At 43.5% G+C, this 25043-nt stretch overlaps 1 pseudogene across 1 annotated transcript in view; it reads right to left on the bottom strand.

Annotated features, from left to right (window-relative positions):
- Positions 1-4180: 4180 nt before the first annotated feature.
- Positions 4181-25043, bottom strand: part of LOC147642495 (mitogen-activated protein kinase 4-like) — a 38286-nt pseudogene continuing 17423 nt past the window's right edge. The window contains exons 3-6 of the transcript XR_015267711.1: positions 5761-5890; positions 5523-5660; positions 4817-5427; positions 4181-4699 (exon numbers count right to left, since the gene is read on the bottom strand). The product of XR_015267711.1 is annotated as a mitogen-activated protein kinase 4-like (transcript). The remainder of the gene's footprint in view (positions 4700-4816; positions 5428-5522; positions 5661-5760; positions 5891-25043) is intronic.

Genomic DNA, 25043 nt, shown 5'->3' with positions numbered 1-25043 from the left:
GCACTCGCATATGCTAGCTTTGGAAAAGGTTGCTTGGGCAAACATGGTTGATGAAATACATGCACTAGATTTATGGCCACATGTTAGACAAGGGATGCCTGGTTACACTTTCTCGCATTCGGCCCTATTTTCTTATCATGCTAGGTTGGACAAATGATACTTGAAATCAGTATGATGAATGTGTTTGCAAAATGTGGATTGACCATGCATTACAATTATCAAATCATTCTCTGCTATATGGATGGGTCTCTATTTTGAACTGTAGATGATATGTCCTTGTATGACAAACGGTTGTTGCAAATAAACAATAGCTATCTCTTACATGACTGCTTCCAACAAATGGTGAAGGATATCATCCCTCCGCTAGCCGCTCAAATGTTTCAAAATTGAGATGTTGCATGATATAGATTTGTGACCCGTATGCAAGATTACGACAAAAACTTTTTGTATGAACAAAGGAAAATGGTAACAGAAGCCAAAGTCAAATGTCAGGTCTTGCAAGAACTGGCTTATGCATGCCCATTACAACCTGTTGAGGAAGAAGCTCTTTGTATTGCTAAACAACAACTGGCTGCAAATGACGAGAGAAAACTAGAAAAATGGAAAGTGAGAGCTAGGGAGAAACGCTTGTGGGATAAGGGCTTCTCCTCTAAATAATTCTTTCAACAGCTTCATCATGCCCGACAAAAAGATAACCTTAAGAGGGTTAAAATGGATACAAGAAGATGGGCGTCCACAAAACGAGAGCTTGCAGATGCAGATGCATATGCAGCTCACTTTGTAGCATTCTTTGCTACCCCACAGCCCCCTTCGCTACAAATGCAGGCCGCTAGGGAAGCCTTGTTAGTTCATGTACATCCAATATTGTCCCTAGATGATGCGAGTACTATGGAAATACCCTTTGCTAAAACATAATTACAGTAGGCTTTGCATGACATGGGGAGATGGAAAGCCCTCGGATGGGATGGACTAACCGTGGAATTCTTCGTGCAATTTTGGGACCAACTGAAAGTGCCATTGCTATATATGATAAATCTTGCATGGGAAATTTGGGAATTGCCTTCCTCTTGGAAAGACGGAATGTTAAAACTCTTTCCAAAAAAGATCTTTTGTGAGTCTTTTGCAGATTGGAGACCCATCACACTCATGCCAGTGGCATACAAATTGGTTGTAAAATGCTAGTTAACCACCTCAAGGGCTCTCTCTATACGGGTTTGCATCCCAGTGCAATATGGATTTGTGCCTTGCAGACACATTACAGACAACATTGAGAATGTGTATATTGGCATTGAGTATGCTAAATACACAGAACAAGATGTGCTATTGATGCAAATAGATATTGAAAAGGCCTTTGACACAATCCAATGGGACTTTGTGGCAGAAACCATGCGTCGTATGGGCTTCGGTCACAAAATGAGGAATATTGTTTACTAGCTTTAACAAGAGAGCCGGGCATCAGGCATTGTGGATGGAGAACTCACAGAGGCATGGAGCTTAGGCAAATTGGTACACCAAGGTTGCCCTTGAGTGTGTTACTATATGCCATTGCCACACATCCACTGCTTTATGGATCACCTTCTCGCCATGCACACTTTGCATGGGCCGGTTTTGCCCCATCAATGAACAATTTGTGGAACAAGCATATGCAAATGATTCCTTCTTTCTGACTAGAAATGATCCAGATGATCTCAAGTCCATAACGGAAGCACTTGACCTCTTCGCATGTGCTGCATGCCTCAAAGTAAATTTTAGGAAATCCAAACCCTTGCCAATGAAAATTGAAGCTTGGCATGCTCATATATGGCCAGGGAAAATCATTGAGACTTCTTCACAGATTGTGCGTCATTTGGGAAGTCAAAACACCATAAGAAAGCACACATGCTATTGTCAATGGCAAAGCTACTTGTTAGATTCCGTAGTACAACGGCAACCTTGGTCACAGATGCTAGTGGCCATGTGTGTTAGAATGAGATCCTCAGGCTTTGGTGACTAGACTACTACACATTGGGAGGTGATGTTTGTTCGTTTTGTTGGAAAGATACCCGGCTACCCATATAGCATGCAGCTTATTCAATACTGGAAGAAAGCATTACAGCATGTGACATGGAATGGCCGTGACAATGTACAAGGGAATTCCCTAAGGGCTGAAAGCATACATTGGATTGCGGCCCCATTTGCTTTCACACAACCAAGGAAAGCTTTCTTCTTGGCAAAAAAGGGCATAATTGACATCCAAGATGTGGTGGACCAAGCTGGAAACATTAAGTCCTTCCCTATGGCTCGACGTAGTTTTGGATTGAGTATGCATTATAGATCTTTGTGGCGTGATATATGAGTTGATGTCCCCCTTTGCACCAATACCACCGCTTCGTATGCATGATCGTCTGCTTGACTAGAAAGTCTTGGGGGTGCCTTTGGATATTATATCGGCTAAGTTATATGTGACGTTGCAACCACCACCATGTATATAATGATCTGTGGCACTTACAAATACCATTACTATGGTGGAGGGATCTGGAGGAGCGTCTTGCCATTGAAAGAATGCATCTTCCCTTGGAGACGTATGCTTGGAGTTCTCCCAGTGGGTGTGCTACTGCACTCACGATGTATCTATGCCTCATCATGCCGCCATTGTGGTGCGCAAACTGAGACGTTGCATCTTCTTTGGATTTGTCCACATTCTAGACTGCTCCTAGACAAGGTTTCAGCTTACTTGCTTGCGCATTAGATTTCCCACACTTTTTTGGGAGAGTTGTAGATATTTTGAGTGCTGACAATTGCGCTACAACCCTATGCTGCGTTCTTCTCCTGGGTGTGGTTCTGTGGACAATTTGGACGAGCCGGAACCAATTCATGTTCAGACAACATATATCAAACACCTTCTCCTTCCTCAGGCTCTCCTTGTGACAAACGTTGCATGTTGTTATGCAAGCGAGGATGTTGACTTTCTCACTTCTCTTTGATTGTTTTTGAGGAACTCTAGCATGGATCCTTTTCGGACCCACCATTGTACAGTGCATATTCCTTCGTGGGTTTTTCACCTCCCACTAAGGTTTCCCACTAGTAATATATCATTACTTTTATATAAAAAAATGTGTGTATATGACATATATATACGTGTGTACATACATACAATTGTTGCGAGGCCCCCTCTCACCTTGTGCCATGCGCTTATACCAATGGCAGCAGTTTTCTTTTTTTCCCGTTCTTTTCTTTCCATGGCAGTATTGTATCATAGACGCTTTGGATCTTTCGTAGATGTTAATCTCTCTCTCGCACACGCGCGCGCACACACACACATGCATGCGCGCGCACACGTGCACATGCTGGGCACCTGCACTGCTCAAGACAGAAATATTTAGCAAAACCAGCCAGCAACAACTTGGATGAAGGACTTCCATAATATTTCCAAGTCTACTCATCAGCTCTACGCCTATTTTACGATAGCACAAATCTTGCACAAGCTGGAAATGACATTGCTGGATGATGCAACACCATAGCAGACTCCTAAAGCTAGCTTGACAATCCGCAGCATCTTCTCACTGTGCTCTCAACCACAATCTCCACGCTCAAGGAATCAGGGACAGCCACTTTTAATGGTTGCAGGCTCATCACTGATGTGTCAACTCCTGGCATAAAACTCTTTCCCCCCTTATTATTTTCAGAACTCTCCTTCTCTCTTGGCCCATCATGTGAAAGCCCATTTCCAACAAGTTACCGCCATCTTTCATACAATGAAATACTGTTGCTGACTTCCCCATACTCTCTTCAACGAAATGGTGCCAGTTTTGCTTCAGCTTGCAATTCGTCAGGTATCTTCACCTTGTTTTTCTATCTTCTTTTGCCTTTTGTTCAGTGGTGTATAGTAGGTGTGTTAGAAGGCAATATATCTTTGGCATACAGTTGCTGAGATAATAAGATAAAAGATGAGCCATTACAAGTGACAAATCAAACCCTCAATTGCTACTAGCAATTATCTGATAACAAGCCACACAGGTTAACCATTCATGATTCATCAATACTCAACCACAGTTGTGGAGGACCCCAAAATTATGTTCATAGCCTAGTAATCTATGGAAACGGACTCCAGGTAAAGGAGCAGATAGCTAGACTATCTTTTTTTTTCAGGGAAAGCTTGACAACCTCTTAAATTAAACAAGATTAAAAATAGATGACACACTGTGGAAAACCCCTATAGGCTGTACCATTGCGATAAAAAAAAATCAAACAAATGTAATTCCATGTGCTCTCTTCACAAATAATCTGAAATCTTGCCATGAAGCTACAGAGGGATTAGTACATGCTGCACTGTTGTGATAAGGAATCAGGAAATAAGCCGAACGCTTTCTTTACTTCCAATCAGCCAATCCACACCAATGAGGGTTCCACCACGGCAGGTAAGAGTGTGTCTGGGATTCTTAAGGTGTTCCCAAAATTGACGAGATAAGGATTCCCATTACTTGCTTCTTAAAAGTAAAGACACAAAAGCAGCTGTTTTTGGCAACAAGTTAGGTCTTATTGCTGCTTTACTCTCTGAACTTTGGGTTGAAAAGCAAAGCCTCCTTGTAGATAAGCTCCCGGATCTTTCCCTCGGTTAGTTTATGTTCCTCTAAGTCAAATACAAAGGGTCTGGGGCAGATTGGCTCATCCGAGGTATCATGCATGGGCGATAGGTAGGGATGAGCAAGTGCATCTTCCACTGAAAATCACCACTAAAAATGTAAATCAAAGCACCCTTCATATCTAGACCAATCATGGCCTAACATGTGCAAGATTGGATCTATAAACACAAACAGGAATAAACGGGATACTATACCTGTGATTCGCTTAGTTGGATTGAACTCTAGCATCTTCTCCACAAGATCAAGGGCTACCAGAGACACCTTCGGAAACTTTTGTGCCAAGGGTTGCTTCTCATAGCGTGGTAACTCACGAAGGTATCGTCTAGCATTCTCACTCTTGACAAAGTCCATAGTGGACTCGTCTGGTACACCAATCAACTGCACTTTTATGGTGTCAGCACATAAAGGGATAAAAAGCATGAGCAATCAAGAGACTTGAAGCTCCAATGATTCTGTGACATGATACCTTTGCAATGGTTCGCAGTTGATGCATATAGTCCCTTCCTGGGAACAATGGCTCATGGATAAAGAGCTCCATAAAAATGCACCCCACAGACCAGACATCAATGGCTGCTGTGTAGTCGGCTGAGTTGAGCAGCAGCTCGGGTGCTCTATACCATCTAGTTACCACATACTCTGTCATGAAATCCGCCTCCGAACTTGATGACGTTCGAGCCAGTCCAAAGTCACCAATTTTGAGGTCGCAATTTGCATTTATGAAAAGGTTTCCTGGCTTCAAATCTCTATGCAAAATATTGGCAGAATGGATATACTTCAAGCCTCTCAAGATTTGGTACAGGAAATACTGCACACACCAGCAGAAGATACCATTAATTACCCCTTCCACTTTAAGAAACAGCGGGAAATCACAGCATGAAGTGAGAATTTACATCAACTCACTTGGCAATGCCCCTCCGTCAAACTTTGCTTTGACTCTATAATTCGGGAAAGATCTGTGTCCATAAGCTCATATACCACATAAACATCATCAAAATTGCGCCGGCTTGGGGGAGGCATGATGTCCTTGATGGCAATAACCTGCCATGAAATGGAGTTCAATCCGAGTCCTGAAAGGATGCAGCATGTGCATTTGTGATGGAGTACTACTGTAAAATCTTGTAAAAGCACAAAGACGCACATTCTCATGCTTCATGTGGCGAAGAAGCTTTATCTCTCTGTAAGTCCTTTTAGCATCAAGCCTGTTGCTGAGAACATTACAAATCTTCTTTATTGCAACATACTCGTTTGTTTTGGAATTCAGCGCTGAGCTGCAAGGATGACAAAAAGGGATGGTCTTAAACCAAGAAAAGCTTGTAGATCTGATTATTGTGTGTTGATGTATCAAGAGGTACACATGCGCGCGCACACGCACGCGCAAATACACACACGTGTATGTACATACATATATATACATGCATGCGTTTGTGAGTTGTGTGTGCACGTGCATGCATGCATGCAGGGTCTGTGTGTGGCCTACCTTACACATTTTATGTGCATGCACACGCACACATATGGTGAAAAGATGTAAATATAAACCGACTTCCATTTCTTTTTTTCCTCGAGAAAAGATCCTTCTATTAGAAAAAAGAGAACACCACTCAATCAAATTACATCCCTCCACAAGCACTAGTACGGGCACACGAGTGTTGTGCGTGGACCCGGAACACCAGTGACACGTTTGCATCTCTCCGGTGAGTGATGGAGAATTGTTGCAAGTCTCCATTGACAGATTCTTCTCCGAAAGCATTGTTTGGCATTTGTTTTAATTTCTTTGTTTATGGCAAATCGAGCAAGCATAGCATGTGGAACTTTGTACAAATAAAATACTCCAATAATATACTTGGTATTGAAGGGGGGGTCGGCCTCGGTTTCGGCCCAAGTGTGGTGTATTTGTGCCCGTTTCAGTTTTCAGCTTTGCTTATGCTTTGTGTTGTTACCATTTCATTGAGTGTTTAAGAGATTGCTATTTACGAGGCAATGCCCAATACGTGCTCACAACCAACGGGATAAATTACAGACACCAAGGGAAATTGCTTTCTTTTGGGCAATCAAGAAAAGTTCGAAGCTTTCCGCAAAGCTTTGGGCTTACTACCTTTTGAAGATTGGTCTACACTTACTCTTGTATACATGTTCACTTCATCACTTTTGTAAGTTTATAGTAGTGACATGTGAACTAGGAGTAAAAATTCTCCACACGAGGCACTTTTTTTTCCCCCTCATGTTTGAACACACCCTTATGGTGTGTAAGTGACCTTTAAAGATCGCATCTTCTGGTTTGTACCTAATCTCATGATTGTGTGTGCATCATCGTGGAAAGCTTTAGGTGATCCTTAGGGAGAACTATTATAGTTTGGGCATCTGTCCCGTGGGCAAAGAAACGGTTCATGATGATGTTGAGTCCGATGTCACGAGCACGCCCGTGCCATGGCTAATGCTTGGCATGAACATTAGCATCAGTAGCATCATCATCATTACCATCATCAATGTCATCAGCAATAGCAGCATCAGCGCCATCATCATCAGCATCACCATCAGCACCATCATCCTCATGGAAGGTTTGGAAACCCTGGTAGCCATCTAGAGCATACCAGAGCAGCAGTCGGTAGCCCATGGGGGATCCAGATGTAACTATTTCTTGGTCAAAAAGCAAGAAAAAGCAAAAAGTCAAACAGGGTTCACCACGAGCCAAGGGCACCATTGGAAAGGGCAGACTAAGGCGGACCAAAAAGCTAAAAACTGGCCAAAAAGCAAGACCTTGAAGCTAGAAAAGCAAAACAAGAACTTTTTAATTAAAGTTGAGTAATATTTTACTATTAAAAAGACCAAAAGCAAAGTAAAAGACAAAAGCAAAGCAAAAGTATCACTTTTTGGCAAAGCAAAAAGCAAGACTTCCCCAAGTATAAAAGAAGCATAAGCCTCTCTTTTGAGCATCATCGTGTTGCCATCTTCATTGAAGCATGGAGATCATCTACTTGATCACGAACCAAATCGCTACCCGGTGATTTTAGAGCGCCTTCATCGACTACAATGCCACATCATCATCTGTCCATAGGGCTGTGCGGATCCGTACAGCCGTACGGAACTGTACAGACATGAACGGGACTGTACAAACTAAAAATTCAAAAACCCTAAAAATTTCAAAAACCCTAAAAATTTCAAAAACCCTAAAACTGCTCCAAAAACTACTTTTTGGAGGTTTGTAACGCCTGAAAACCATTAAAATAGGTTTTATATCAGTTCTCTTGCCGGAAAGAGCTTTTCCATGGTTTCCCTCATCGACAAGGCTGTAGGAGTTGTGGAGATTACTCATGGTATGAGCGAGTGATTTTTGGACTTGGATTAGCATCTGGATTTGGACTTCGACTTCGACTTGGATATGAACTTGGACTTGGACCTTGGATTTGGATTTAGACTTGGACTTGGATTCATTGGATTTGGATTCATTGGACTTGGATTCATTGGATTAGGATCTCGATATTGGATCTGATACTAGCCCGGTGAGAGATACTTCTAGGTCATCCCCGTGGTGTGCTCAACGTCAAAGATCTCGTGCCTCGACATCGACTTGGATATCCTACATCGGCATATCTGTTTGTTTTGAATTCATTGATTGTATTGATCCTAGCCAACGGGCCCGTAGATTGTTCCTAAATAAATTCTTGAAAGGGGACGGGACCTGTTCCCCGCTCAGTGTGGTGTATTGTGCAAGATCCCTATTCCCTTCTCTCTCTCCTCTCTCTCTCTATATATCTTTATCTCTTGGACACGTGGTTGAGTCTGTCGATGCACGACCAGCTGGGCTTATAGTGGTATCAGAGCAAGATTTCTCTTGAAGAAACTTTCTTGGGGTGACAGAGCCATGTTGAGAGCAAAGGGAGACCAAGGGCCTAACGAAGGGAACAACTATGAGGCCAATACAAGACTTCAAGATGGGAACCAGGGTCGTCGATCCATTACTCGTGTCACATGCAACGGAAATATTCGTAATTAAGGATCCTGTTAGTCTCACCCCGCCTTCTGTATCCTGAGTTTCGCGAGTTTAGCAATCCACTTTTATGACTTCAAACTTTAACAGATCTATAGAGAGAGAGAGAGAGAGAGAGAGAGAGAGAGAGAGAGAGAGACTGTACACCGTATGGGGTCCCGAATTACCCACTGAAGGGCCCCCTATCCAATTACCGGAATAGTATTTGCTTTATTACTTTGAAGAGAATGACTTTGGACTGACGATAAGCCAAACACAAGATCTCGCAGGACCAAGAGTCGGGCTAAACTATACACGGTTGTAGAAGCACCAATAATGATTGATCTTGAGCCTCTGCACTCTTCCCAATGGAATGAGGGAAGGCTGCAAATCTGAGGCTGAGGTATGGATTGTTTGGGATTGTTCTAAGCTATGTATGAATGCTGAAAATGAATGTATGCATGCGTGTTACCTTCACCCAAGGGGTTGTAGCAAACACTGATGTTATGCAATGCTGAAAACTGCTTCAAGGCTGAAAACATAAGTCTTCTGATGGGCTGAATGCTGGGAACTAATGCGTTTTGTTGATGGAGGCTGAGTGCACATGCGTTGATGCTCCTAATTGTTGAAGGATGAAACGCTGACTAAAAACGCTAAAGTATGCAGTGATCTAAGGGGTGAATGACCAATTGTCTATGCTCGTTGTGCTAAAGGCTCAAACGCTTGATGCTTGTTGGCTGAATGTCTGAGATGATAGATGGAATGGTGCAAAAGCAAGCCTATTTATATGCTCCCAAGTGCTGGTCGGTTGGCTGTGAAGCTAGCCGACTGTAGCTAGTTTTGCTACACAACTTGTTCATGATAAATAATGGATATTAATGGTATTTAAATGTTGAAATACTGCTGTAAAATATGGGGAAAATGCCAGATAAATTGGATAAAATACTAGATGATATCTTGAGGCTTCTGCAATGGTCTATGTGCAATGGATGAATGATATGCAATATGCAGAATGCAGAATGCTTTCTAATGCAAACCCTAAGGTTTCTACTGACTCTACATGCATAAATGATTCTCTCCAAGTGGGTTAAGAGACTTGACTCACTCACTCACTCACTATGGCTGAGAAATGACCTACGTAGCTCGTGCCATCCTGGACGGAGGATTACAATGGGATCACGACGTACGACAAATATCATCCTAAAGGGTACTAATAATGTACAATGTTGCACTGATGATGATGAACCATCTTGTCACCATGCAGAGTGCATGTGACATCATGAGACCACGACCATGGCATCAGAAGAGTACCATGACTTTTAGCAGTTTAGACGATTTCTCAAAGACAGAATTTCCTACTTAGAGAGCCAAGAAGGAATAGGACCATAGAAGGGCTCAAATGTTTAAAGATTTCATCAAGGATCAAGCCATTGAAGCCGAAGGAATTGAAGTTGCTAAAGTTTATCTTCAAGCCAAAGGAGTCACCATTTCAGAAGGACCAGGAGCCACCAAGTCTGCTTACGTAGCTCATACTTGTCATATCCCAGACTGAGGATTACAATGGGGTCACGGTGTACGACAAATATCATCCTAAAGGGTACTAATATTGTACAATGATACACTGATGATGATGATGATGATGATGAGCCATCTTGTCACCATGCACTACAGTGCAGAGTGCATGTGACATCATGAGACCACGTCCATGGCATTAGAAGAGTACCATGACTTTTAGCAGTTTAGACGATTTCTCAGAGATTGAATTTCCTACTTGGAGAGCCAAGAAGGAACAGGATTATAGAAGGGCTCAAATGTTTGAAGATTTCATCAAGGATCAAGCTACCAAAGCCGAAGGAATTGAAGTTGCTAAAGTTTATCTTCAAGCCAAAGGAGTCACCATTTCGGAAGGATCAGGAGCCACCACGTCTGCTTTTCGTGGAGGAAACAGGAAAGCTATCCTTAGGCCTACTCTCTCAAATGCAGTGTCCTCAGGACAAGTAAATGAAAGGAAGGCAAAGAAGCCAGAGAGATCGGAAGATCATCAGAATGACATCATACCAAGAAGTTCGACGAATGGTTTGCAATGGTCCTTAGCCCATTGCATGTTTCAACAAATAAAGTCGTGGAATCTGTGGACCAAAGTTGAAACAGAACCCTTTTGAAGCATTGAGACTTTATGCTAGCAAAGGACCGGTGTTGGTTATTCTAGACCTTTTCGTGGTTTAACATGATGAGATTGCATTGAAGCGGTCTTGAACCAAGAAGGCCATGTTGTGGCCTATGAATGTCAAAGACAATTAGCACATGCATTATCTCAAAGACCCGTGAGCCATGCGGTTTCTATGGGTTATCATATGGATTTCACTTTGATGAAGGATCCTTATGCTACCAAAGAGGATTTCAAAGATGTTTTGGAACAGATTGCAGAATGAAGTTTTGGTGACTTTTTATGTCATCAAAAAAGGTTTTCTTATGATGCAAACCCACTGTGAGACAAAGGATTTTGAGGCCAAAAGTGACTACAACTCAAGTTTGGAAGAAGCTACTTCTATTGGCCTAGCAGAAAGAACATTAAGCTATATGTTCAAGAATGTTTTGTCAGAAGGTCAAAGATTGATCGACAAAAGCTAGCAAGATTATTGCACCCATTGAATGTTCTATGGGAGAGTATTGCTATTGATTTTATCTTTGGATTGCCAAAGTCAGGGAATGATGGTATATGGACCTTTCTCAGGATGCCAAGAAGATCAACCATGTTTGTTATTGGTTGGACACATAATGCCTTCCATGACAGTTTATTGAAACCATGTATAGGTTACCTCCAGAGAAGCCTGTTTTGAAGGATCCACAACGAGTGGAAAAGCTAGTTTCATTCTATGAGAAAAAGAGGAAAGACAGTGGTCATAAAGTTCCTCTTGGAATTTGAGAGTTATTCGCTATTGGATACAAAATGGATACCAAAGAAGTACTTCAAGGACTATCAAGATATACTACGAGCTTACAAGGAAATGGTTCGTCTAAATGTATTTGAAGTACAGATATGGACGTCTTGCGATCAAGACAGATTCAAGAGGGAGGGATTGTGCATCTAGCCCTCTTCATTGTATATATATTAGACTGGAATTCATCATTATTCTGCTTATATAATGATTATTTGTGCATGCTCGAGTTTGGGTGGCAACAATGCCCGATAGTCCAAGGAGCAAGATTTGTATATGGGAGGCAACGATGCTAGATATATTGGACTTCGTAGTCGGGCGGTCATTGCGAGCAGACGGCCCAGATGACTGTATTGGATTTCGCAGTCAGGTGATCACTGCGACCAGATGACTGTATTGGGTTTCATAGTCGGGCGGACCGCCCCAGATGACTGTATTGGATTTCGCAGTCAGGTGATCACTGCGACCAGATGACTGTATTGGGTTTCATAGTCGGGCGGGCCGTCAATGCGACCAGATGGCCCAAATGGCTATTGATGAATTCTTAGGCAGTCCGAGTGACCAGATGGCCTTGAGAGAGAGTCTGAGCGGTTTCTCCCTCGAGCCAGGTAGCTCAACACGGTTTCCGATGGAACCAAACAGGACAATCCAAGAACAAGAGGATCATTACTTGTGCACTGCATACTGATGTCTGTTTGAATTTCTTTGACTTTGTGTGTTGTTTTTGATGTGTGGACAATTCTTGGATTCATGACATGTGATAGTCCACTGGGCTCCAGACTACCTGGCCAATACCTAGAATACCCAGTAGACGCGAATGATGCATACTTGTTTGTTGACTAGCTTGTGTCTAGTTTTTGCAGAAGGTAAGTATGCATTTATTATATCTAACACATGTGACAGGCCATGAAGATGTACCATCAAGAACAAGGACATCGATCAAAGAAAAGGCCTTGAGATGTTGCCAGATGAGCAGATGACACTATAGATATGGGAAAAGACCAGATGCACAAGCTCACCAAATGAAACTAGTACCTTGAAATATATGGAGGTACATGATGTAATTGGAACACATGGATATACATGGAACATATGGATGTGCTTGGAACACTTGCCATCCGCACTTGTCGACAACTGCGATATACGAGGGAGGGAATGTAACTATTGGCCCTTCTAGCTCTATTTCACATGAAGAAACCCATGCCTGGACACCAGACATGTGTAAGAAGACATGGAGACAGGGTCCATAAGGTTTGATTAAGAAAAAGCACCATTCTTGGTCAAAAAGCAAGAAAAAGGAAAAAGTCAAACATGTCACCATTGGTCCACCCGTGCTTTCTTATCATGTATGTACATTGGACTGGTGTCCATGGCAGTTGTTTATGCCGGAGATTGATGCCACTCATGTGATACTGCGGACTTGGCTTTCCGTTGGGACTTGTGCCTCCGTGTACATGCCCGGAAATGCTTGGTGGATTGGTGTTCCATTGGGTCTAGTACCTCGTGTACTTGCCTGGAGCACATCTATTTTGGTATAGTCTCATGAACGGGGATTGTCCATACCAATGCTGCATTGCATAGCATCTTTATGTGCTTGCTTGCAATTGAAATTGCATGCTGTTTTCATGCTTGCTTGACCAATGTGTAGTTCCGGGTAAGGGGACGCCCGCCCGCGAACCGTGCGTGTGAAACTGTCTGCAGACATGATTATGTGGCATGTGACAGGTGGTAAGTATTGGTCATAAACTTGGCCTTAGGAGTTAGCACTAATTTATAAGTGAGTGTGTACACACTTCATTAAGTTTTGGGCGACCAAAACTCACTTATAAATTATGACCAGCTCGGTGTTCACACACACTGATGTCCCGAGTTGGACATAACCCAATGTCCACCACCCAGACCTTATCCCCTTTGTACAAAGGGAGTAACCAGCCATGTGTCCACTCTAGCTTGCTCCACATAGCACCTGCCTGCCACCTACACTGGACAACTCACCATCTCTCTCCTCCCCCTCTCTCTAGAGTTTGGCGCCTCCTTCATGAGGGCTATTGGGCTGCAATTTTCTGCACATTCTCCTTCCCAACTCCATTTCCAAGCTTGCTAAGGTGATTTTCAAGCTTCCAAGAGTGTTCCGGATGTTAATCGCTCTCCTACACACTCCCAATGACTGAAATTCAACAAAACAGCTCTCTTTATTGCTATAATTTCTGGTCTTTTTGCTAAAAACCCTAATTTCAGCTCTCCTTTCTCAAGTTGAACCATAGGGGAAGCTTTCCCAAGGTTCCCTTCATCCTCTTGAAGACTTTTGTCGTGAAGAAATGCGACAAATCGAAGATCTCTTCACTCCAAGGACTTCTATCGCGAAGACTTCCGCTGTCATCGACTCTACTTGCAATTGGTAAGCTTTAATGCTTAAATATGGAAGCAAGTAGCAGGAGGGAGGAACCGGATTACAAGTTCACATACCCTGTGTAGTGTTCTCTTGTCCTACGTGCTCTCTTGCAGATTGTTGCTACCATGTGTAGGTGGAACAATAGAGAGCAGATGGTAGGGAACATGGGCACTTGAGAGGGTAGTGTGGGTTGCGAGTCTACATCGACAACCACTTGTTTGGAATATTGTATTCATATGCATTGGTATGGAAATCTCGTCAGAAATGCCCATGACACTATGTACTTGATTCTCCTAAGATCAATATACTTTATTTGAGGGAGGGGTCGGCCGTTCCGGCTCATTGTGTGTCTCTTGTCAAATCAACAATTTACTTCTTGTATTTGAGCAAGTGTCCATCAAATCCTAGTGTATTTAAGTGTATTGATTAGCATTGTGTTCAACCAAGTTACAGTAGTATCAGAGCATATGGTTCTCTTTCACTTCTATCGTGAGAGACGACCACCGTGAACACTAGCTATCTCTACACTTAGAACAACTATGGACAGTCATACAATGAATGTTGGAGATACTAACACAAGAGGCAGGGACAATGAAATGCATGCTTCCAATGCTTTACAAGATGAGCAAACTCATGTGGTGCACAATAGGGAACATGAATATGTGGGACAGCCGTCGCGTGGCAAAGAGAAGATGCAGGAAGAAGAGTCCACAGTCTTGAGGGCTGAACTTACTCGTATGCAGGCTCTTCTCCATGCACAACAAGAAGAATTGAATCTCTACCGCCGCGAGGATCCATTGGTACATGACCGTGTGAAGGCCAAGAAAGCTGAATCTTATATGTATCATGCAATGGCAATGATTGCTCAAGAGTTGCACATGCAACCGAGGGATGCAGCACGTGCATACTTGGCGTATCGAGGATGCCTATGCAGAAAAGGCAACCATCCCACATGTCTTGGAATCCCCACAGGTGCCCGAACAAGAACTTATGTCTAAGAGGATGAATCTCCATGCTATGGGAGAGGAACAATCAGTGACTTCACGCCATGCAGGAATACCTTATGTAGCCCGTGAAGGATACAATGTTTATGGCAGTGGTCAAAATGTATGTAAAATGCCATTGCCGGCTCAAAATGTGCAGGCACAACACATGCAACATGGGCTGCAGTTTTCTGTTGGTGCAGGTATTCCACGTATATCTCATGCCACTCATGCCTTCGAGTGTGCTCGTGAGAGAGAAGCTATGGCTGAAAATGTATCAATGCCTGTTGAGGGGCTAGCCGTGCCTCATGCTTACAGGGCATATGTATCTATGCCTTATGCATCACCTTTTGGTCCTAAAATGATGCGAGTCACAGGGACTGTCCCAATGAACAAACATGGGAGAAAACATGTTGAGATGCAGGCACATGCATCAAAGTCTCGTGACTTCAAAGCCGGAGACAAATGTGTGAAGTTTGACACATATCATGGGGAATATGATGCATCAAAGGCACTTGCTGTTATTGCCCAGTTTGATATTGCTTTCAGTGATGAGGATTTCACTCAGAAATCCATGATCCGGCATGTAAGCATGTTTATGAAAGGCACTGCTGCCCATTGGTGGCTCACGGAGAAGCTCTCACCGAATCCTGTTAGATCATGGGAAGAGTTCAAGGAGAGGTTCTATGCTCAATTCTTGCCTCCCAATGCATTGAATGAGAGAACAATGAAGTGGGATTGGGTGAAGCAAAATGAGGGGGAATCGGTAAATGCATATGTACAAAAGTTTTGGAAAGTGCTTTTGGAGGTGTCTCCATTTATGCATGTCACCGAGGCGGAAAGGAAGAGAAGGTTTCAATCGGGATTACAACCCGTGTACAAAGCGGGACTACAAATGTATCCTGGTCATACCTTACATCAACTAATCGCAGCCGCCACCGCCACCGAACAATTGGAACTCAAATTGAGTCGATCCAATAACGCTAAATCCTCATTTTAAGGCAAAGAGAGGACTGTCCAAAACCTGCAAAATGATGGATAGTCACCTAAAAAGGACCAAAACCAAGATAAAAATGGTCCAAAGGCTGAAAATAACACTACCAAGAAGCGTCCCTTCAAACTGAGAGACTATGGTCTCACTCCGGAGCAGAAAAAGCAATATATGAGTGAGGGGAAATGCTTTATTTGTGGTAGCACCGAGCATATTGCAAAGACATGCCCAAACAAGAAGAAACGTGATAATGCAAATGCATCAAAGCCTAATGTGCATATGGTTCTGGATCTGCAGGGCAACACTTCACATGATAGCAAAGACAGGGTTGTATGTAAAGCTTGGGGACAACTCAAGGATCAACCCGCTTTGTTCATGTTTGATGATTGTGTATCTGAAAATTTCATATCCACACAGATGGCAGCTGCTTTGGGTATTGAAGTGGAGGACATGGGTCCTCAAATTGAAGCAGGGGCTGCCTTTGTTGGTAGAGGAGTGCAAGTCATGCCTATTTTTGGCAAATTGCGCATACACATTCAAGGCTATGTGGATCATGAGGATTTTCTTGTGGCGCCTTTGAATGGCTGTGATGTATTGCTTGGAAAGCCTTGGCATACACGTATTGATCAACGCAAGGCTTACAAGACCAACAAGATCACCTTCATGCATAAAGGCCGAGAGCATGTAATTGATGCTGGTGAAGAGGGTGATACCACTCCCCTTGTATCTCATGTACAAATTAAGAAAGTAATGAAAAAGAGTGTTTTTGCGTACTTGATTTTTGTACGAGATCATGCTGAGGAAAATAATGTACATGTAAACACTCTTAGTAATGATAGGCTGAAATTTTTGCAAGAGCACAGTGATTGTTTTGCTGATGAGTTACCAAATGAGTTGCCACCCGTACGACTGGAAGATCATCGCATTGATCTTGTGCCGAGTAGCTCACCACCTAATAGGCCAGTCTATCGTGTAAGTGCATCCCAAAAAGAGGAGATCATGAAGCAAGTGAATGAGCTTCTTGAGAAGGGTTTGGTTCAGCCAAGCTCTTCCCCATATTGTTCACCCGTCCTCTTGGTTCAAAAGAAGGATGGATCCTTTCGTATGTGTGTGGATTATAGAGCTTTAAATAAGCTTACCATCAAGAATCGGTTTCCCACGCATAGACGACATCCTTGACAAGTTGGATGGATCGGCATGCTTTAGCCGAATTGATCTCAAGAGTGGATATCATCAAGTGCGTGTAGTGCCGGAGGATGTACACAAAACTGCTTTCAGGACAGCATTTGGACTTTATGAGTATCTTGTTATGCCTTTTGGTCTTGCAAATGTCCCGGCTACATTTAATAGAATGATGGATCACATATTCCGTGGGTATAGGAAATTTACAAGTGTCTTCTTTGATGACATCCTAGTCTTCTCGAAGACCGAAGAAGCGCATAGAGCTCATTTGGCCATTGTTTTTGAAGAACTCCATAAGCATAAACTCTTCATAAATGCAAAGAAGAGTGAGTTCTTGTTGTCAGAGATACATTATCTTGGGCATATTGTGTCCAAAGATGGAGTGCGGATGGATCCTGCAAAGATTGATCCGATTTGGAATTGGCCCGAATTGAGTTCGGTGGATGAGATCCATAGTTTTCTTGGATTATGATCTTGCTACCGCCGCAGGTTCATTCGGCACTTTGCATGGATTGCTTCTCCTTTGCATGATTTGACAAAGAAGAAGGCCGTGTTCAAATGGACTAATCTAGAGAGGGATGCATTCCTCAAATTGAAAGATGCAACTACTCATGGTCCAGTGTTGATCATTCCGGATTTGCAAAAGCCTTTTTGTGTGGAATGTGATACATCTGGAAATTGCATAGGAGCTGTCCTTAATCAAGAGGGACATGCCATGGCTTATGAGAGCCGTAGATTGCATGATGCAGAGCTATCTCTTGGCATTTATGAGAAAGAGCTCTTGGCTGTAATTCATGCACTTACTATATGGAAACATTACCTTCTTGGGGCTGATTTCACTATGAAGACAGATCACTAGAGTTTGAGGTATTTTCTTACCCAAACTAAGTTGTCAGAGAAGCATATGAGGATGGCCAATTTCCTCTATGTTTCATTTTCAGATCTTGCACACCCCAGGAATGAAGAATGTAGCGGCCGATGCATTGTCACGAAAGCCGTATGTAGCAGCTATCTCGGTTGCCTCTCATGGGGACTTGTCTACCATGCGTGATTTGTATCATACCGATGCTGATTTTGCCACTATTTGGACTGATTTGATGGCTGGTCATGCACATGCCTCATATGTGATCAAAGAGGGTTATCTCATGAAAGATAATTGCCTATGTCTGGTGTCTGACATGAGGCAAAAGGTTTTGGATGAGTGCCATGCTCCTCCATATGCTGGTCATAGAGGCATAATGCCTACTACTCACATGATTGAGCGGTATTTCTTTTGGCCATGTATACGGGAAGGACATAGAGGCACATGTACGTGCATGTATCACCTATCAAAAGGTGAAATTTGATAGGCAAACGACACCAGGTTTGCTTCAGCCATTGCCTATTCCCACGCAGCCATGGGAAAGTATTACAATGGATTTCATTATGGACTTGCCACGGACCCAACAGGGTAATGATGCAATTTGGACAACTATGGACCAGTTTAGCAAGCAAGCTCATTTCTTGCTGGTCAAAAAGACCATCAAAGCTAAGCATATGGTTAAAATATATCTTGCACAAGTGTTCAAACATCATGGAATGCCGAAGTCCATTGTGGGGGATAGAGATCCCACGACTACAAGTCTCTTTTGGCGGGCCTTATTTGATAATACGGGTACCAAATTGGACTTCTCATCAGCTTATCACCCTCAAATGGATGGGCAAAGTGAGGCTGCAAATTCAGCCGTGTTGGATCTCTTGAAATGTTATGTCGCAGATCGGGAGAAGTACTTACCGCTTGTGGAATTTGCATACAACAACACGGTGCATGCATCTACGGGAAAGGCCCCGTTTGAGATTGTTTATGGTAAGGTGGTTTTGCCACCCATCCTTCGCACAAAGGATGAGATATTTGCAGCTGATGAGTAGGTAAGAGACTTGGATATTGCTTTTGCTCAGGTGCGGATAGCCATTGCAAGGTCACAAGACAAGCATAAAAAGGCTGCCGACAAGCATAGAAGGCAATTGGATGTTAAAGAGAATGATTGGGTATTGCTGAAATTTGAGAACGCAAGACTTGCAAAGAGGCCTGCCAAAGAGGGTGCTTGCAATCAGGTACTATGGGCCTTTTCGAGTGATCGAGAAGATCAATGAAGTGGCTTTCAGATTGGCATTACCTAGTCATTGGCACACACACAATGCTTTTCATGTGAGTCTCCTTCGCAAGTATGTAGGGCCGGAGTCCAGTGAAACGATCATATTGAGGATCCACCTGAAGTGGATGAGCTTGAGGAGATCTTGCAGCCAGAGCAGATTGTGTATCACAAGGAACGCAAGCTTGCTGCATGCAAAGTTGTGAGGCGTTACCTTGTGAAGTTTAAGAACTATCTTCCTATTGATGCTAAATGGGTAGACAAAGAAGTCTTCAGAGATTGCCCGCATGTGCTTCAGACATATTTGGATGCTTTTCAGTTGCAAACAACTGTTTAGAAGCCAGGGGGGATGTCACCATTTTGCCACCCAATTGGTCCACCCGTGCTTTCTTATCATGTATGTACATTGGACTGGTGTGCATGGCAGTTGTTTATGCCGACGATTGATGCCACTCATGTGATACTCTGGACTTGGCTTTCCGTTGAGACTTGTGCCTCCGTGTACATGCCCGGAAATGCTCGGTGGATTGGTGTTCCATTGGGTCTGGTACCTCGTGTACTTGCCTGGAGCACATCTATTTTGGTATAGTCTCATGAACGGGGATTGTCCATACCAATGCTGCATTGCATAGCATCTTTATGTGCTTGCTTGCTTGACCAATGTGTAGTTCCGAGTAAGGGCACGCCCGCCCGGGAACCATGCGTGTGAAACTGTCTGCTGACATGGTAATGTGGCATGTGACAGGTGGTAAGTATTGGTCATAAACTTGGCCTTAGGAGTTAGCACTAATTTATAAGTGAGTGTGTACACACTTCATTAAGTTTTGGGCGACCAAAACTCACTTATAAATTATGACCAGCGCGATGTTCACACACACTGATGTCCCGAGGTGGACATAACCCAATGTCCACCGCCCAGACCTTATCCCCTTTGTACAAAGGGAGTAACCAACCATGTGTCCACTCTAGCTTGCTCCACAAAGCACCTGCCTACCACCTACACTGGACAACTCACCATCTCTCTCCTCCCTCTCTCTCTAGAGTTTGGCACCTCCTTCATGAGGGCTATTGGGTGCAATTTTCTGCACATTCTCCTTCCCAACTCCATTTCCAAGCTTGCTAAGGTGATTTTCAAGCTTCCAAGAGTGTTTCCGGATGTTAATCACTCTCCTACACACTCCCAATGACTGAAATTCAGCAAAATAGCTCTCTTTATTGCTGTAATTTCTGGTCTTTTTGCTGAAAACCCTAATTTCAGCTCTCCTTTCTCAAGTTGAACCATAGGGGAAGCTTTCCCAAGGTTCCCTTCATCCTCTTGAAGACTTTTGTCATGAAGAAATGCGACAAATCAAAGATCTCTTCACTCCAAGGACTTCCATCGCGAAGACTTCCGCTGTCATCGACTCTACTTGCAATTGGTAAGCTTTAATGCTTAAATATGGAAGCAAGTAGTAGGAAGGAGGAACCGGATTACAAGATCACATACCCTGTGTAGTGTTCTCTTGTCCTACGTGCTCTCTTGCAGATTGTTGCTACCATGTGTTGGTGGAACAATAGAGAGCAGATGGTAGGGAACATGGGCACTTAAGAGGGTAGTGTGGGTTGCGAGTCTACATCGACAACCACTTGTTTGCAATATTGTATTCATATGCATTGGTATGGAAATCTGGTCAGAAATGCCCATGACACTATGTACTTGATTCTCCCAAGATCAATATACTTTATTTGAGAGAGGGGTCGGCCGTTCCGGCTCATTGTGTGTCTCTTGTCAAATCAGCAATTTACTTCTTGTAGTTGCAAGTGTCCAATCAAATCCTAGTGTATTTAAGTGTATTGATTATCATTGTGTTCAACCAAGTTACACCACGAGCCAAGGGGACCATTGGAAAGAGGAGACTAAGCTAGACTAAAAAGCTAAAAGCCGCTTTCAAAAAGCAACTCCAGGGCCAAAAAGCAAGGCCCTGAAGCTAGAAAAACAAACCAAGAACTATTGATTAAAGTTGAGTAATATTTTACTATTAAAAAGACCAAAAGCAAAGTAAAAGGCAAAAGCAAAGCAAAAGTATCACTTTTTGGCAAAAAGCAAGGCTTTCCCAAGTATAAAAGAAGCATGAGCCTCTCTTTTGAGCATCAAGTTGAAGAAGAACCTCTTCATCGTGTTGCCATCTTCATTGAAGCGTGGAGATCATCTTCTCCATCATCATCTACTTAATCACGAACCAAATCATGGAATTTTTCATCGTTGCTCGGTGATTTCAGAGCGCCTTCATTAGCTACAATGCCACATCATCATCTATCCATAGGACTGTGCGGATCCATACAGCCGTACGGAACTGTACGAACATTAATTGGGCTGCACGGACTGAAAATTCAAAAACCCTAAAACTGCTCCAAACTTTTTGGCAGTTTTTAACGCCCGAAAACCATTAAAATAGGTTTTATATCAGTTCTCTTGCCGGAAAGAGCTTTTCCATGGTTTCCCTCATTGACAAGGCAGTAGGAGTTGTGAAGATTACTCATGGGATGAGCGAGTGATTTTTGGACTTGGACTTGGACTTGGATATGAACTTGGACTTGGACCTTGGATTTGGATTTAGACTTGGACTTGGATTCATTGGATTTGGGTTCATTGGACTTGGAATCGTTGGATTTGCATCTAGATATTGGATCTGATACTAGCCCGGTGAGAGATATTTGTGGGTCTTTCCCGTGGTGTGCTCAGCATCAGAGATCTCGTGCCTTGACATTGACATCAGCTTGGATATCCTACATCAGCATATTTGTTTGTTTTATATTCATACTGTATTGATCTTGGCTAGCGCGCCCGTGGATTATTCCTGAATAAATTCCTAAAAGGGGGCAAGGCCTGTTCCCTGCTTAGTGTGGTGTATTGTGCAAGATCCCTATTCCCTTCTCTCCCCTCTCTCTCTATATCTTTATCTCTTGGACATGTGGTTGAGTTTGTTGTTGCACGCTCCACTGGGCTTACACCAGACATACAATTGACAGTAGTCGTGTAAAGGCCAACTAGTGTGGGAAAACATTGGAATTAAATGCAGCATTTATCTAAGCATGACATGAATCTATTTGTCCAAGAACTGGCCGACTGCACCTAAGCTGGCCGACCAATCCCTCTCAGCATCTATATAAGCATCACTCATAATTTAGCATTCTCAAGTCAATCATTTCATCATTCATCATAGAAGTCATTAGTTAAGCATATGTAGAAACTAGACGTCTGACCAAGGGCTCAACCTTGTACAAACTTTTTAGCCACCTTTTTGTACCATATGAAATACAAGAAAACCTAACACCAATTATCTCTCTCTTTCTTCTCTCTCCTCTGTCTTAATCATGTTTAAATCAGTATCTTGTTCTTAATCAGGCTTAGGGCTGTGGATCAGTACAACAAGGCTTCCGCGCACACAACATTGATACTAGAAAGAAAGAAAGAAAGAAAGATAGATAGATTTTATTAACGTCTTCCAAAAGACCGAACTCGGCCTATGAGACAAATCAGTGTACCAGCCACAAAGCATAAGTCTCAAGGAAGGTGCGCAAATCAAGGAGAAGAATGCAACGGGGTGGTAGATGGAGTGGTCAACCAACAGGCGAAGCTAGAGGAAGCATTCCCTGAGGGTATGTACGCATAACCAGTAAATCATTAAGCTCTCAAATTGGTTCCAAAGGCCTAGCAACAAGCATGATCAGTTCCGGCACATGACCCGCTTCTATTGTGTTAAGGGTAAGGGATAGCACGCATGGGGTTAGCATTGGAACATATGTTCAGTTCTTCAACATGACTTGGAAGTGGAGATCAAAAGTGTTTAGACAAAAATATCAAAGTCAAGGTCAAAGTTAGAGGTGGCAGTTTAAAGTTAGAAGTCCAGGGAGGAAGGATGACAGAGTGTCCACACCATCATCAAGTTTAGCGAGAGAGGATGTCATGTGCACGCCCGTGCCATGGCTAATCCTCGCGCAGCATTTATCTAAGCATGACATGAATTTATTTGTCCAAGAACTGGCCGACTGCACCTAAGTTGGCTGACCAGTCCCTCTCAGCATATATATAAGCATCACTCATAATTTAGCATTCTCAAGTCAGTCATTTCATCATTCATCATAGAAGTCATCGGTTAAGCATATGTAGGGGCCAGCCGCCAAAGGTCAACCCCTTTGGGGCTGACCAAGGCCTCAACTTTTCAGTCATCTTTTTGTACCATATGAAATACAAGAAAACCTCACACCAATTATCTCTCTCTTCTTCTCTCTCTTGTCTTAATCATGTTTAAATCAGCATCTTATTCTTAATCAAGCTTAGGACTGTGGATCAATACAGCAAGGCTTCCGTGCATGCAACATTGGTATCAGAACATTTAGGCTCAGTCACTAAGCATAAGTCTCAAGGAAGGTGCACAGATAAAGGAGAAGAATGCAGCAAGGTAGCAGATGGAGTGGTCCGCAACAACCGAAGCTAGAGGAAACATTCCCTAAGGGTACGTACGCATAACCAGTACATCATTAAGCTCTCAGATCAGTTCAAAACGCCTAGCAACAGGCATGATCAGTTCCGGCAAGTGACACGTTGCTGTTGTATTAAGGGTAAGGGATAGCACGCATGGGGACAACACTGGAACAGATGTTCAGTTCTTCAGCAAGACTTGGAAGTGGAGATCAGAAGTGGCAGGTTTTCAGACAAAAATATCGAAGTCAAGGTCAGCATATCCTGCTTCAAATCTCAGGGTCCTGAATGAGGTTGTTCGGAATCCTAGAGCTCACATGCATGTCTTGCCTCCAGGGGTCCTCTAAGGATAGAATAAGCGGAGTTAGAGGATAGAATAACCAGAGCGTGATCTGAAAAAGTAGTGCTTGCAAGATACCAATCATGCCCCCACAGCCACAAGCCCACTCGTCAACATAAAACCTATCAAGTCTGGAGAGCCTGGGGCCGGTGCTCCTATCCGACTACAAGAAGCTAAGGCTCCCAGGGCTGCGCCCAAACTCTAGAAGGTGTCAAGGATCCTGACCCCCAAGTCCCAAAATCATCTCCTCCCGAGCAGAGTACTCTGCTCCTGAGACTGTGGCCGTGCCTCCTCCCAGTCTGTCCTCTGCTACCTCAATCATGTTAAAGTCTCCACCCATGCACCAAAAGTCAACCTGAGGAAGGACCTGCCGAACTATGCTCAAAGATGGCTCTCCTTGCAGCGGTGTTCGGGGCATAAACATTGAAGAAGCCCACGCAATCCTCTCCAATACAATGGAGGTATCTGTAAGAAGGGGAGAGAAGTACTACAACTAAATATGCAGGAACACAAAAAGCAACACCTCTAGGCTAGAGGCCACCATCTCCCCATCCTGATGGCAATGACCTCAGCCTCCAAGCTCCTTCCTAGCCAGTGGCCAAAGATGGGTGAGTACGTCAGTGATGCGAAGGTCGTAAAGATGGTGGGAAAGCTCAATTGCCTGTCCCTGGATGGCGGCAACCACCGACTCCGAGTCCCACTCCGTCCCCAAGGCTACACTTAAAGAAAGGGAAAGAGAAGATCATTGCGCCATTCTCTGGCATAGAGGGTCTGGAATGGTGAAAAACCACACATATCCGAATGGGGGATACTGTCTCCTCAAACATATATTTTCCTTCTGCCGGAAGCCATCGAAAAAAACCATAATCCACAAGCAACCATAATCCGAGGATGGAAGAGGCGGGGGGGTGGAGAGGCAAGAGAAGGGTGCGGCTAGGAGAGATCCATCAGGGAGGTAGGCTGCTGGGAGAGGCTCGTCGGGGGATCACAAGGGCCTGCTAGAACGGAGGGGCCGAAGGGACCCTCTCCATGACTG

The sequence above is a fragment of the Cibotium barometz genome, chromosome 1, assembly GCF_041138505.1.
Source record: "Cibotium barometz isolate CiBa-2024 chromosome 1, ASM4113850v1, whole genome shotgun sequence".
Taxonomy (NCBI): Eukaryota; Viridiplantae; Streptophyta; class Polypodiopsida; order Cyatheales; family Cibotiaceae; genus Cibotium; species Cibotium barometz.
The sequence above is the reverse complement of the archived record's forward strand: the minus strand, read 5'-3'. Positions and strand labels throughout refer to the sequence as shown.